Source organism: Haliaeetus albicilla, chromosome 7 (assembly GCF_947461875.1).
Source record: "Haliaeetus albicilla chromosome 7, bHalAlb1.1, whole genome shotgun sequence".
NCBI lineage: Eukaryota > Metazoa > Chordata > Aves > Accipitriformes > Accipitridae > Haliaeetus > Haliaeetus albicilla.
In genome coordinates this window covers 318,430-331,877 of record NC_091489.1, presented here as the reverse complement: position 1 = coordinate 331,877, position 13,448 = coordinate 318,430, and positions in this window count along the sequence as shown.

The window sequence follows — 13,448 nt, the reverse complement described above, 5'->3', positions numbered from 1 at the left end:
GTCAGTTTAAGCACTTTTTGTTTGAAAGATCACTTTTTTTGTTTTGGTTTTTAGCTGGTTATATTACTATGTTTACTACAACAAGGGGTTTGAATTTTAGAAATGAAAGGTGTGATAGGAGTTACATGCAAATGGTGGCAAACTTGGGTTAACTGCATTCAGTGGACTCACTTGCAGGAAAAACTCAGTTGCATCCGCAATAATTATATTAAATAAAGGAGCTCTATCTTTGTCTTACCATTTCTCAGTTTGTTTTTCCCTGGTAATTTTCTTGTACCAGGGTAAAAACAGTATCCCAGCTCTTCTTACTGAAGCAGTTGCTACCTCATCTGACTGTGTAAGTAGATAAGAAACCCAATGATCAAAAAACTGAAGTCTGCAGAAGATGAGTAAGCAGCTAGCAATATTATTTGAGCTCTGGAGAAAGAACCTCTGGCAGACAGACATTGACAACATCTTGTTCCTAAAAAAAATTGACATGAAACCCTCAAAGAAATTAGTGGTGCTGCTGTCATTGAAACTGGGAAATTTGATGCAGTAAATTTTAGGATGGGTAGATGTGTACACATTTTCCTTGTACCTTGGATCTGTTCCCACCTAATTGGGATTTTCTTGTGCAATTTGTTTAAAACATTGTCTTTTGTGTTCTTTCTACTATTAAGAAATGAATATGAAAGAAAACAGGTAAATATATACCCATGTCTTGAGACTTAGCAATTACAGGAAGCAAAGTATGTTCAGTCATTTCAGCAGCTGTGTGCTAAGCTGTGCTGAGGGACCAAAGATCTCTGCTTGCAAGTCTAGACACCAACTTCTGTATTCCTTGCTTGTCTCTCCTCTTTCTTTTTTTTTTTTTTCTGGATTTGAGGCCCAGTGCCATGTAAAAATGAGGAATATACTTTCCTTGAAAGGTCATAAAAGGAAGCAGTGTCTCAGCTACAAAATTAATCCTTAAGACAGGAAAGACCATTTGCCAAGAACTCTGATAAATCATCTTTTTTAACATAATGAGTCCTGTCTTTATGTTGTGTATGCTGTTGTGGGTATTTCATGAAGAGCTGAACGTCCTGAACAAGGTCCAAGGCACCAGAATCTTTCTATTAAATCAAGAATATTTTTTAGGATCAGCAAAGGAACAGTTAAAGAGTTTGACAGGCAAATATTTTGAAAAATACAAAATTAGCTCAGCTTCTGGCAGATTGCAAAACTCATCTGTTGTTTTCATCAGACCACACAAAAGAAACAGGAACCATGGCATCCCCAAGGAACAGATAGGAACAGAACAGTCAACCTTTTAAAACCATTTTTTGTGGGTATAGATTAACAAATCTACACTTATACTTTAGTGCATGGTTCATGCATTTTGAGCTGAGACAGAGTGCAACATTTTCATTTTGAGTTTTATTGTAATAAGAATCCCATATGTTTCTGGAGATCCTAATAAGTAAATCTATAGGATTATCTTCCAAGTGATAAGCTTTTAAATTTCTTCAGTGCTAAGACTTCTGCACTACTTTTCTTGAGACCATCCTTTGCTGCTGCTTTTGTCATTGTGCTGTATGATCTCTGTCACTTGAGCCAGCTGAACTAAATACAATTAAATGAAATTTCTGGAAAAGCTTTTTGGAAGAGCCAGAATTCATTCCTATGCTGATTGACTGTTATGGACAATGAAATTATTTATTTTTAAAAATTTGCCTAAAATAAAAAAGTATTCTGTAAATTCTTAATTATTTGGAATATAGTCACAGGACGTTTATAATTTTGAAGAGATCAGCATAAATTCTGGTATTAAAGATGTCCTATGAAATCCTATATAGTAATTAAAGTTCAGTCAGTTACCATTTGTCATTTCGTTAGGGAATTCTGCTGAAACCATAGAACCCATTACAGCTATTGTATTGTATTGTCTTACACCTTAGGGCTAGAGAAATGAGGACCTATTTCTGTTGAAACTCTCCCCATAATTTCTGCTGCGAAGGAATTGTTAGTGGTTGAGTATCTCCCTCTATTGTTAGCCTTTGTAAATGCAGTGTAACTGTGGCTTCCATTTAATTGCACACCAATTCCACTGTTTTCGAAACATTGGAAGTTATGTAGCCCATGAAAAAAAATTTACACTAATCAGCGCTTCAGCACGTGTACTGAAACTAAAGTCCCTGATGGATGCAGATCGTGTCTGCTTGTGAGAGCAGAGATTATGTGCTGCTCTTCCTCGTGGTATTTTTTTCTGTAGCCAAAGCCTTGAACTGTACTTTCTTTGTTCCACTGCCTGATAATCTATCCTCCAAGAGGTTCTTTCCAAATAAGTGATTTCTAAAGGAAATTCAGAGGAAATTTCTCAGGTATATATAATGAAAAGGCTGGTTTATTCTTCATATTTTTAGAGTATCAGGTAGAAAACTAGGAGATACTGTGGGACCCTTCTACAGCCTGACATCTTACATGGGAAAAGTATGTTTTGAAAGAGACTATGACTGAGAAAAATGGATTTTTGATGATTTTTTGATAATTAATTTTGAATTATCTGTCTTCCAGTAGTATTTGCAAGTCACCATCCCATCAATGTAAATGGAAACAAAATGCAATGATTATCCACACACCTGGAGACTGGGTGTAGTCTAAAGCCTCCCACATCCACTGCTTAATAACTAATTAGAAGTGTATAAAACCACAAAGTCCTCATATCACCTGCTAGATTTTTTGTTTCTATAGAAACAATGTGGTTCATGAATTGGCACTAAGACCTGTATTTTCATCTTGATTTGGCCATTGATCTGCTGTGTTACTTTATGTAAATCATCTTTATAGTGCTTCTATTTTCTGTATCCTCTTTTCTCCTTTTTTAGTGTATTTATGCATACAATATAAATGGATGCTTTATTATGTATTTGATTAATGTGACACTAAGACCTTATTAAATGCCAAAAGTAAGAACAAAGGATGCTGACGTAAAGTTAGGAAACATACTCAGTACAAAGGAAGACTTAATAACCAGTAGGATGTATGATCAATCCCATGTTACAATCCATTTCTGTGACTGGCAATTCCTGTGCTCTGGAAAGCCTGATTTTAGTTATCCTGTAGGTCAAAGCATGTGTGTGCCTTCAGCAAGTGGTGGATGCTTGCTTAATAGCCTGAGAAAACAGAGCCATTCTGATCTTTGACTCATTTTATTTCTTTTGATGATTATTACTTTATCATGAGAATTACAGTTACAAAAATCAGTTAACAATTTATCGATCAGGCAAATGAATTTGCCAAACAAGAATTTCTATTATAAACTGGGAGCTTACCAGCTGGAAACAATAAATGGGATGGAGCTCGGAGAGAGGACCTGGGGATATAAGCTAATTCTAAGATGACTGTGAGCTGTCCAGAACACGGTTACAAAAAATCATATACATTCCAGAATTGCACAGAGTTAATCAGGCTATACCTATAAATACTTTTTAAAAGCCTAACTACTTAAGCAACTGAAGTTACTTGAGGAAAAATTGAGGGTTTAGGCCTTATTTTCTGTATTAAATTACACAGAATTGTCCTAAACACTTTTTTTTTTTATAAGCAAATGAAATAGTCAAAAGACAAGAATGTTTTAAATGTGGCATCAGAAAACTACTAATGCTGTGCAGGATATGGATCATTGTACACAGAAAGGGTAACTGAGTGCAGCATGCTTATGTTATATGATGCATATATACATCATATATGTATATATGTGGTCAATTTTCCATAAAACATTTTTCCTCCCCGCCTTTTTGCATAAGCATGCTGCTGACAAGCACAGTTTGCCTTGGAAAATAATTTACAAAGGTGAATTTAACATGTTGCCTTTGCATAAAGTAACATTTCAGAATTTTTCTAAAGATACTTCAATTTCGCACCACAAGGTGGAGACGTCTACCTGCAATTCGTGGTAAAATACCTAGTTTTTAACTGTAGCAGCTAAGGTTTAAAAAAAATGCTGCCTCGCTCTTCCCCTCCTTCCACTTAAAAATAAATAAATAAAATAAAATAGAATAAAAGTATGCAGATGCTTTATCAAGAAGATCCATTATTCTTTTCTTTTGCATTTTAAGAAAATCACTGAATTGTAGCAGCTTTCCACTGCTGGGCGGATGTGAGCATTTCCATGTAATTTTGCAGTGTCTGTTCCATAGACCCACTAGCAAGATTTGCTTGCACAACCTCCAGGCTTCAGTTGAGAGCCAGGGAGCATGCTTTCAAGCTGAGTAGCAAGGAAAAACAGTGAGGAACTCCTTTGCATGAAAGAAGTCCACACCTAAGCACATGAAATAGTTAATAAATTCCCAACTGGACAAATTGTTTTAGGAAAGGCCAATGCCTTAGTGTTCAAACAAGTTCAGACAACCTACACTACAACTAATGGCAAAGGGTGATGGAAATCACAGCTTCAGGTAGGACAATTATTCTGGGTTACTCAAAAAAAAAAGTGAAGACTTGTTTTTGCAATAGGAAAATAAGGACAAGCTCAGGAGCTGGTGCGCTTTCAGGGTCCTTGAGTCCTGTGTGGCCGTTGGGTCCAGGGGTAAGGCTCTCCACAGATTTGCTTAATTCATGCTCCCCTCTCCCTAGCTACAACCTTCATCTCGTGGCTGTATTGTCATTTGGTTTTATTTTATGTTTATAACTTATACAGTCCAGGCCCCTTCAGCAAATTATAAGTGTTTGGCAGATTGTTGTCTGGAAGTAACGGAAGCAGCTATCTTTTTCTTGTCATTGGACTGTTGCTATTGTGGGAGAAATGTGTCTGAGGAACAAAATTGTTTGCTAGAAGGTGACATGACAGTCATTCCTGTGGTTCGTTGCTTGAAGACAGTGAGGCACCATGGTTCCTGCTGTGACTCAGGAAATAACTGTTATTGTTTATGGAGAAAAAATTTGATTTGCACATTTTCTTGAGTGCTATGTGTCTTGCTCTTTTTAGTTCCATGCATGAAAAAAAAAGTAAAATGATTCTAGTGGATGCCTTATTTTTTCAAGTGTCAAGCAACTGGCTCCCCAGAAAACCTTGTAAATGTTAAGATCAGGGAAGCTGAGGGGCAATTTGTTAATAGACACACTAACCACTCACGTGCAGAGCCTGACATGCTGAAGAAGCAGAAGTATATAGGATAATGATGCTACAGGATAGTTTGGAACAAAGAAACTGTGTTATACCAGAGTAGGACTACTAAGCAATTGCAGGAGATGGGCCAGAACAAGGAATGACCAAGGGAGAGTGTGTTGAAATCAGCCACTAAGGAATGATTCAATATTAAATTTGACAGAAAGAGGAGGATCCATCTCAGGCTGAATAAACATTAAGTTCAAGATAAATTATCATTTTCCAGAATCGTAAGCTTTAGCCTTCCTCTGGGAAGACAAAATCAACCACACTCTCGGGTTTAAAGTTTCACCTCTGCCCTTGGCTACTACTTCTAACAAGGCAGCTGACAGAGTCCGTGTGTGGAACTATGTTGTGACCAGCCAACCCGTTTTGTACAGGTCACTCAACAGCCATTGCGTAGTGTCAACCACTACGTGCTCAGACTTGACATCTATGTATCAATCCCGTCAGTTAGCCAGGGTTCATGTCAAAAAAATGGCTGTTGACGTTTGTGGCAGAATTCTTAGTAGCAGAAGTGTCTGTAAACTAGAAATCAAGCCTGAGGTGCTGAGGCACATTAATGCACAGAACGCTTTTCCTCCATCCAAGAGAGCGAGCCAGCAATGTTAAGAAGTGTACACCTAAGGAAGTAAACTTGGGACTTCTACAGAAGGGTAAATGCCCTTCTCTAAGTAAAAATATTTAAATAAGCAATAAAACCAAAAACTTAGAAAAGCTTACAGTGGAACGAAGTTGTTTTTTATTCCTTCAGAATTTGCCACAGGTAAATTGCATTAGATGTTGCCAAAATGCTCCAAGTTTAATATCATATATAAAGGACCATCTAATAGATGTATCTGTACCAGAAGCTGTAAAGGTCTTGGGAGACTTTGATCAGTCCTAATGCTGCAGAATATCGAAATGAGACATTATGGACACTCTCCTTCTGTTGGCAGTGATTTCTGCAAGCAAACAACAAGAAAATGCAGTTAATATGTTCCAAAAGATGAAATAAGCTTTTTCTGTAGGGGATTGGGCTGTTTAATCAGTTACTTTATGGTTGCTGCTATCAGTCCTCTTTGAGCAAAAGGACAGAAGTATTTAAGGCTGGCTATAAAAATGAAGATAAATGAGGCAACATTCTCTATAGAGTGCTGTGAAGAGTTTACTCATGCAGGAAATTCTCTCTTTTCCTGAAGACATTTTCACATGAAAGTCCCCAGACATTGGAGAATATGTATTTTCTGTGGTTTAAAGCTATTTTTGATTCTTAGGAACTTCATAAGAGAAGGACAAGTAAATACAAGTTTTGGTAGTGAAAAAAAGATGCAAGAAATCAAAGTACAGCCATCTTCCATAGTATCAGAAACAGTTTGATAAAAGCCTAATCTGAATCAGAACTTTGAATAAACTCCCAGTAAGGTACGTGAGCTTTCCAGGATGATACTGTTTGTTTTCCTGGAACTGTTACACTCCTTCATAGGCAGTTGGAGGAATGTGGTGAAGGGCACAAATGTCTTTGAGGATGCGCCAAAGTATATGTGGGGAACATCAGCAGCAGGTGCTAAGGGAGGCTTATATAATAAGAAGGGTAGCATTTCTGGAAAGGTAGGGACTGAATCTTTGTGCAGTCTTTCCCATTAGTTGCAGCCAGAAGGGCTCTCTGCACCCAGATTTGTCTTTGAGGAAACCACTATCTTTTCCAGGTTGGGTTTTTTTGTTTTGTTTTGTTTTGTTTTGTTTTGTTTTTTACTTACAGAAAATTTATTGGCAGTTATCATGCAAAGTTCCCATTGTACTGACTCCTTCCTTACTCTTGCCCTGCTGTGCCCTCCATGGCACCATAACTCTGGAGCAGGGATTCCCAGTCCGCAGGCTCCCTCCTAACCGCCAAGGCAGTTTTCTCTGCTGGAATAGCCTCTGCGGTTGCCATGACAGTGACTAGCAGGATCATAATACAAAGGTGAGGAAGGAGCCTGTAAGTTGAAGGAGGCCTCATGTAGGGTTTGATTGATAGAAAAAGTGATTTTTAGCTTGGTAAGAAAGAGTGTGAGCAGCTCCTCCACTTGCCCCTCGCTGGGTTCCCAGGGCCCTAAGCCCTCTTGCAAATAAGGAGGTATTTGCCCAGAAGCTATGAGAACAGAAGCTTGTCTAAAAACCCCAAGGAATTCTTCCATTTCTCTCTGAAGGATTCCAAATTGCAAAAAAGAGCTAAAAGTGGGGCAAGGAGGAGCTACTGATCCATCCATTCCAAAGTATGTATTATACTGTGACTAGCTGCAGCTAGGAGTATATACCGTTACTGGCAGGTTTAAACACCTTGACACTTGTTTTTTCCTGTATCTACCATATATTCGGATATGCTTAGAAGTCAGAGAACTCTCTTACTTTTGTAAAGAGTAGCATGTTAATATATTAAAGATTCTAGACTATACTAAGGACAAACTTTTTGGATAGGATTTGGAGAGGGTATTTTTCTTTCAGCGAGTCAGTCTTGCAGTTAACATTACTCTTTTTAATAAGAGCTACAAGACTTCAGGTTGATGACACAAAGTGCTGTTTGTTCTAATTCCCATAGCTGGTACTTACCCATATGCTTTTTAGGGGACTCATAAGACACAAAGGTACTGCTATTATACCTGCTGTAACTAACGTTTTGTTCCTTGTAGGTAGTCAATAGACAACACTAGAATGGTAAGGTTAACTGGAAATGAAAAATCTTTGACTGAATTTTCATGAGTATAATGGTCTAATTCTCAAATCAGCTGAACATGTGTATCAATCAGAAGTCAGACTGTGTTTATAGGTCTAACATAGTATTCCCATTACCAACTAGTGGAGTTCCTAGAGAGAAAAAAAGAAGGGAAAATGACAGAAGAAATACTTTCATAATGCTTTCTTTATGCTTGCTAGTATTGTTTCAGGCCTGCAAGAATCTCTCAGGTATTTAGGTCAGTAAACCGTGGGGAAGAAGTGTGGAAAATATACTTGTGTTATGCCTATGATTAAATAAATTTTGGATATACAGTTGGAGTCAAATTATCAGTATATCATAATGGTAGTTCCTCTTTTTACTTGGCATCAATCAGAAATCATGGTTTCTACCCAGGAATTACCCAAATAGTAAAACATGAAGTTTTTAACTTGGGCGGGAGTGTGGTTTCATTAGAAAATGTGAGTAACAGGGACCTGAAAGTCAAAAGCGTATTTCCACATGGTGATTGAGTTACCATACAGCTGTAGGCAATTCATTTAGGACCAATTTTCTAGATTTTCAAAAGATCTCTACACTCAACATAGAGGTATAGGTTGCTTTATCAAGTCCTCTGTTTTGCCAGGGGTTTATGCCACTAGAAGCTAATACTCGGAGGACTTAGATGTCTACTCTGTTCAGTTCTGTGCTAGACTCTTAGCCTAATGCAAGTAGGAAATGGACAAAATTAAACACAAACTGACATTAAATTCACACTTTCAAATGGTTGCCATTTGAAAATGATGTAGGCTAGATCCAATTAGCAGTTACCACTTATTTATTATGAACAAGTAGAAATCCTAATTAGGCTCATTTGAGCCTCAGCTACCCCCTCAGATTGAATTGGCAATTAAGGTAATACTTGCACTAGTAATTATGGTTTACCATGAAATTACCCTCCCTTCTCCCCTCTCCCCCCAAAAAACCATCGAGTTAGCCATGAGTGGAATTATATTTATCACAGGACCCTGTGCAGCAGAGGCTTTGCAAATAAATACAAACCATTAGAAAACCACTCAGATTACTGTGCCAGCACAGTAATTAGGGTTTGAAGGCAGGAATTTTTGCTGAAGCCAAATTGGCTGGGTTGTCATGCAAGAGGAGCTGCAAGTGTCTTCAGCAAGCACCTCTGAGGGTGCAGATCCAGTCACTGGCTCTCCTGGTCCCCTACACAGGAACAGACCCAGCAGAAGGAGCTATGCAGACAATAGAGTGTTCTCCCCATATAATCCTCTAGTAAGGAGCAGACTTTGTGAATTCACCAGTTTAGTGTTTTCTGAGATGTTACAGTGACCCCAGTGGGTAACGGGCAGGTTACAGACCAATACAAGGCTGATGCAGTGTATTTCAGCAGACAAAAGTGTAAACAAAAGGATAGCAAGCATAAATTAAACCTAAATTGTTTTTCCTTGCCCAGAGAATTAAAAACAAACTGCTTGTCCTAATATTCAACTTCTAGTCCCTATGGTTGCAGTCTGTTATTTCAGTGATAATTTCCAAGTGTCATGCTGTTGTACTGGCTAATGAATAAATCAGCTTCTGACCTTTTCTCTCCCCTTTCCTCTTGGAGTTGCATAAATGCAATTGTCTCTGGTCTAATAGCCAAAGTGTAGAATGCTGTACCACAGAGCTTTTGACTTTCATAGATGGAATAATTATCCCACTTCATTATCGGTTTTACATTTACTACCTTGGAGGCTGCCTGGTACAGCTGTTTATGTGTATCATCAGTAAGGGATCATGGACTAAATATTGTGTATACATTTTAACAGTCACTTTCCATTTTTTTATTTTTACTTTTGAGGAAGTAGCTTTGCCTCACCCAATGTGCAGAAATGCTGAATGTTTTATTTTTCAACTTGTTTAGCCATCCAAATACTCATAAACATTATGAATTTCCTTTAGAACACTACGAATTGTTCCTAGCTTAGAGTCAAAGTGTTAAATTGCTTTTAAGCAAGCAAAGAAAAAAATCTTTGATTTATAAATTCTCACATCTTGATCATCTTTAGATCAGTGTTTGTAAGACTAAGAATTACCTCTTCCCAAAGGCCATCTTCTCAGCAAAGGAGTCTGTCCTAGGCCTTCAGATACCTGGGAGGTTGGGGTTTTTCATAAATGATGATAGATAATGGTATATTTTCCAATCTCCTAGGTTTCCAAAACAGTTAATGCTACACAGGGTCTTTCTCTTACAGATTTTGCTCAAACTCTCTAATGTTATTTGTACTTAGGCAGTTAGCACATCTAAGAACTTCAGGTCAGTTTGGAAGCTAGGTAATTCTGGATTTGGCCAAAGCAAATTTATACAAGATATTATGGCTTATACAACTGAAATTAGTTATTGAGGAATGGTTGAAAAAGTATCCTTCCAGAAGCTGTCTCTCCTACAATACCACCCACCAGCACAAGAAAACCCCTTTTTCCTCCATGTCATCTGCCATACGCTGGTGCCTGGGAACCTCCTCCCATGGACTTATGCCAGCAAGGTGTTCTTGTCTAGAAGAGAATTGTTCCAATGGTTTTGTAGAGTAAGAATCTAAAACACAATATAAAAGATACAAGAAACTAAAAAAATAGAATCTTATAGTAGAAATATTCACATGTTCTTACCTGTATACACTGCTGGTACTTCCATCTCTGCATGCCTTAGATTTCATCCAAAGGGAATAATTTCCCTTTTCTAGAAAGTAGAGAGAAACTGAAAATTAACTTTTGCTACATCTATCGTGTAACCACCATTAGAGGAGGACTTGTTAAATATGTTGTTAGCTACTGTTTGCATAACAAAGAATCGGAGCTGGCAAAATTAATTTTATTACAGATATTCTTCTCTGGTTACTGTGATGCTTTTTTATCATCTGCCAAGGATTCATTAGAAAGGACTCTGATATTGCAGTAAAATGGTTATTTCTCACAGTAATGTGTGGTCTTTTCAAGTCTTGAGCACATATTCATAAATTTATCTAAAGAGCCTGAAGACTCTGCACACAAACTTGGTCTTCATGTTCCTAAAAATGGTTCGTTTTGAGAACAAATAATAGGTTTGGAGAAAAACTCCAAAATTTTCTCTTTGCTAACTCTAAAATGAACACCAGAAAGACAGACTATAGGCAACTAAAGGTTTGCCTGCCTTCCTTATGTCTGCAGTAGAGTCACTCTGTGTGTCAGGGAAAAAAGGGAGAGTGTTGTAAAGATTTTGTTCTTTCTCCTGCCAAAACATTCATATGACAGCAAAATTTACTGACATATGTTGGAAAAATAAATCTGCCTCTTTAAAACGGAGGGTGGGGTTGTTCTCTGTAAATTAATGTGCTATTTTTTTCCTTTTTTTTTAATAGCATACCATCTCCTAAATTCCAATCCTGAGCCTAAGGCAACTCTTTCTTTCCATTTCACTTAGATGTGATTTCTGATCCTGCAAGGACTTAATAATATAGTGAAGAATGCAATTAAAAGATAGACTGTAGACACTAGTGCATTCTGAATGGCATCATAACTAAATTACAATTATTAACCAAGATGCTTGCCGTTAAAGAGGAAAAGACTAAGGAAAACAATAAATTCACTTAATTAGATTTACAGAAAGTGTAATTCAAAATATATTGACAAAAGCAGGCTGTCAGCATAATAAATTGTCTCCCTGTCTGTAAAATATGACATGATACTTCTTCCCATTTCAGTAAGAACAATCTAGGATGCAGACAGCACAGAATAGAACATTTGTATCATAGCAATTCAAACTACCTGTTTAAGTTAGGCAAATGAAAAAAATAGACTCCAGCCCACACATTGTGGCCTGGCACAGAGTAGCATCCAAAGATGAATGCAGCTGATGAGATTAATTTGTCGGGCCCTTACTTATCACCTGCAGACTGAGGCTTCATATATTATGAGATCATTTCCTGATGCATGCGCAACGTGCTATTTCAGCTTGGCTCCATCCAAACAGGGCAATTTACTGTGGCCAGAAGGGGCCAGAACTACTACCATATCACATTATTAAAATGGCCTCATAGTTCAGCCATTTGACCTCTGAGTACTAGGTCTACCATGGGCTTCTGCTAAGGATGGCATGTGAAAGGTCCCTTTCTTTTTGGTCTGTCTTATGCCTGTCACTTTTTGTCCCTCTGACATTTAAAATATGGGAAATTCACAAGCTTTGGTGCAGGATTTTCTTGTTTGCACTTATCTGTATGCTAGGGTCTGTTTGATCATGTTTGCTTCATGAAATCTTAATGTAATGTATCGTTTGTCCGTGAGAAACAGATATTATCCAGTGCTACACACTCTTCTGCAGTTAGGGTCACCCCCACATGAAAGCAGTTCAAGGAACAGAGCTAGGACACTCAGTATGTCCAAACTGCGATATCCCACAATTTGTTTAATTATTTTCCTGGTGAAAGTGAAACTGTGACCTGAATCATGCTATTGGCTATAATAAGTACTTTAGTAAGTCACAGCTTAATATGATTCTTTAAAGGTAGTCAGCACCCTCCTTCTGGAAGGAAGGTTCTGGCAGTCCTTGCAGGAATCCAGTACTTCCTACTGGTCTTCAATAGCTAAGAATGATGCAGCTCCTTCAGAGCCAAACACACCTGCAAAACCAAAACAGAGACACGCCATTTTTTGTCTTCAACAGGCACAGGAAGCTGTCTCTGCATCCACAAATTAACATGAATGTTTCTCACAATTCAGTTTATTGTACAGAGTAAACAGAGTTTAGTTTATTGTTTTTTATCTTAAATAATAGGATCTCTGGGGCTCTTGTTTCTTTGTGTACAGCCCCTGGCATAGCGTGCCCCTGAAGATAGAGCAATACCTCTAATGAACAGTTTATTTACCAAAATGGATTGTGTTTGGAAGTGTTACTCACACTACTACTCTAGCTATGTCCACTTTCTCATTTCAGTTGGAATTGATCTTTCCTGTAAAAAGCTACCAAGAATCAAAGCATTCACAGAGAGGAAGTTTTTCTGCTTGACTGTTAGAAATGAAATCCTGTCTAGTATCCAGAGCCATTCTGAGTATTCTTAAGGCACGTGCAGAATGATAATCTGATTTCAAAGAAAGGTGAACAATTTACATATACTGAACTACTTAGTATTTAGCTATATGATATGAAAATAAGATATTGCTCTAATGACATCTGAAGTCTGTGAAAAAGCTTATATCGACATCATTATCTGACTGCAGCATTTTGCCACTATCTCAAGGACCCATTTCTATACATGTCTGTGCTCCTGGAACATTCTTCCTTGATGTACATTTCAAATCTAGTAGTAAATGTCTTATCATGAACTCAGTAATTGAACTCTCTACAACAGTATTGACTGAGGTTGATTATCCACCAGGCTTGTGTGTGCATGTGTTTTTCTTTTACATTATATAAATAGCTGCTCAGCCCTGAGAGCAAGATAAGATGCAAGTCTTTGAACTGCAGGAAGGACAACATGAGTGACTGACAGCAGCAAACCCATGAAAGTGGTTGAGACAACTTTAATTTATTTGTACAGCATGCATATGAAGGGTCCTCACCTCCCGTTTTGGTAATGATATATGACAAGATGTTGACAGTTATTA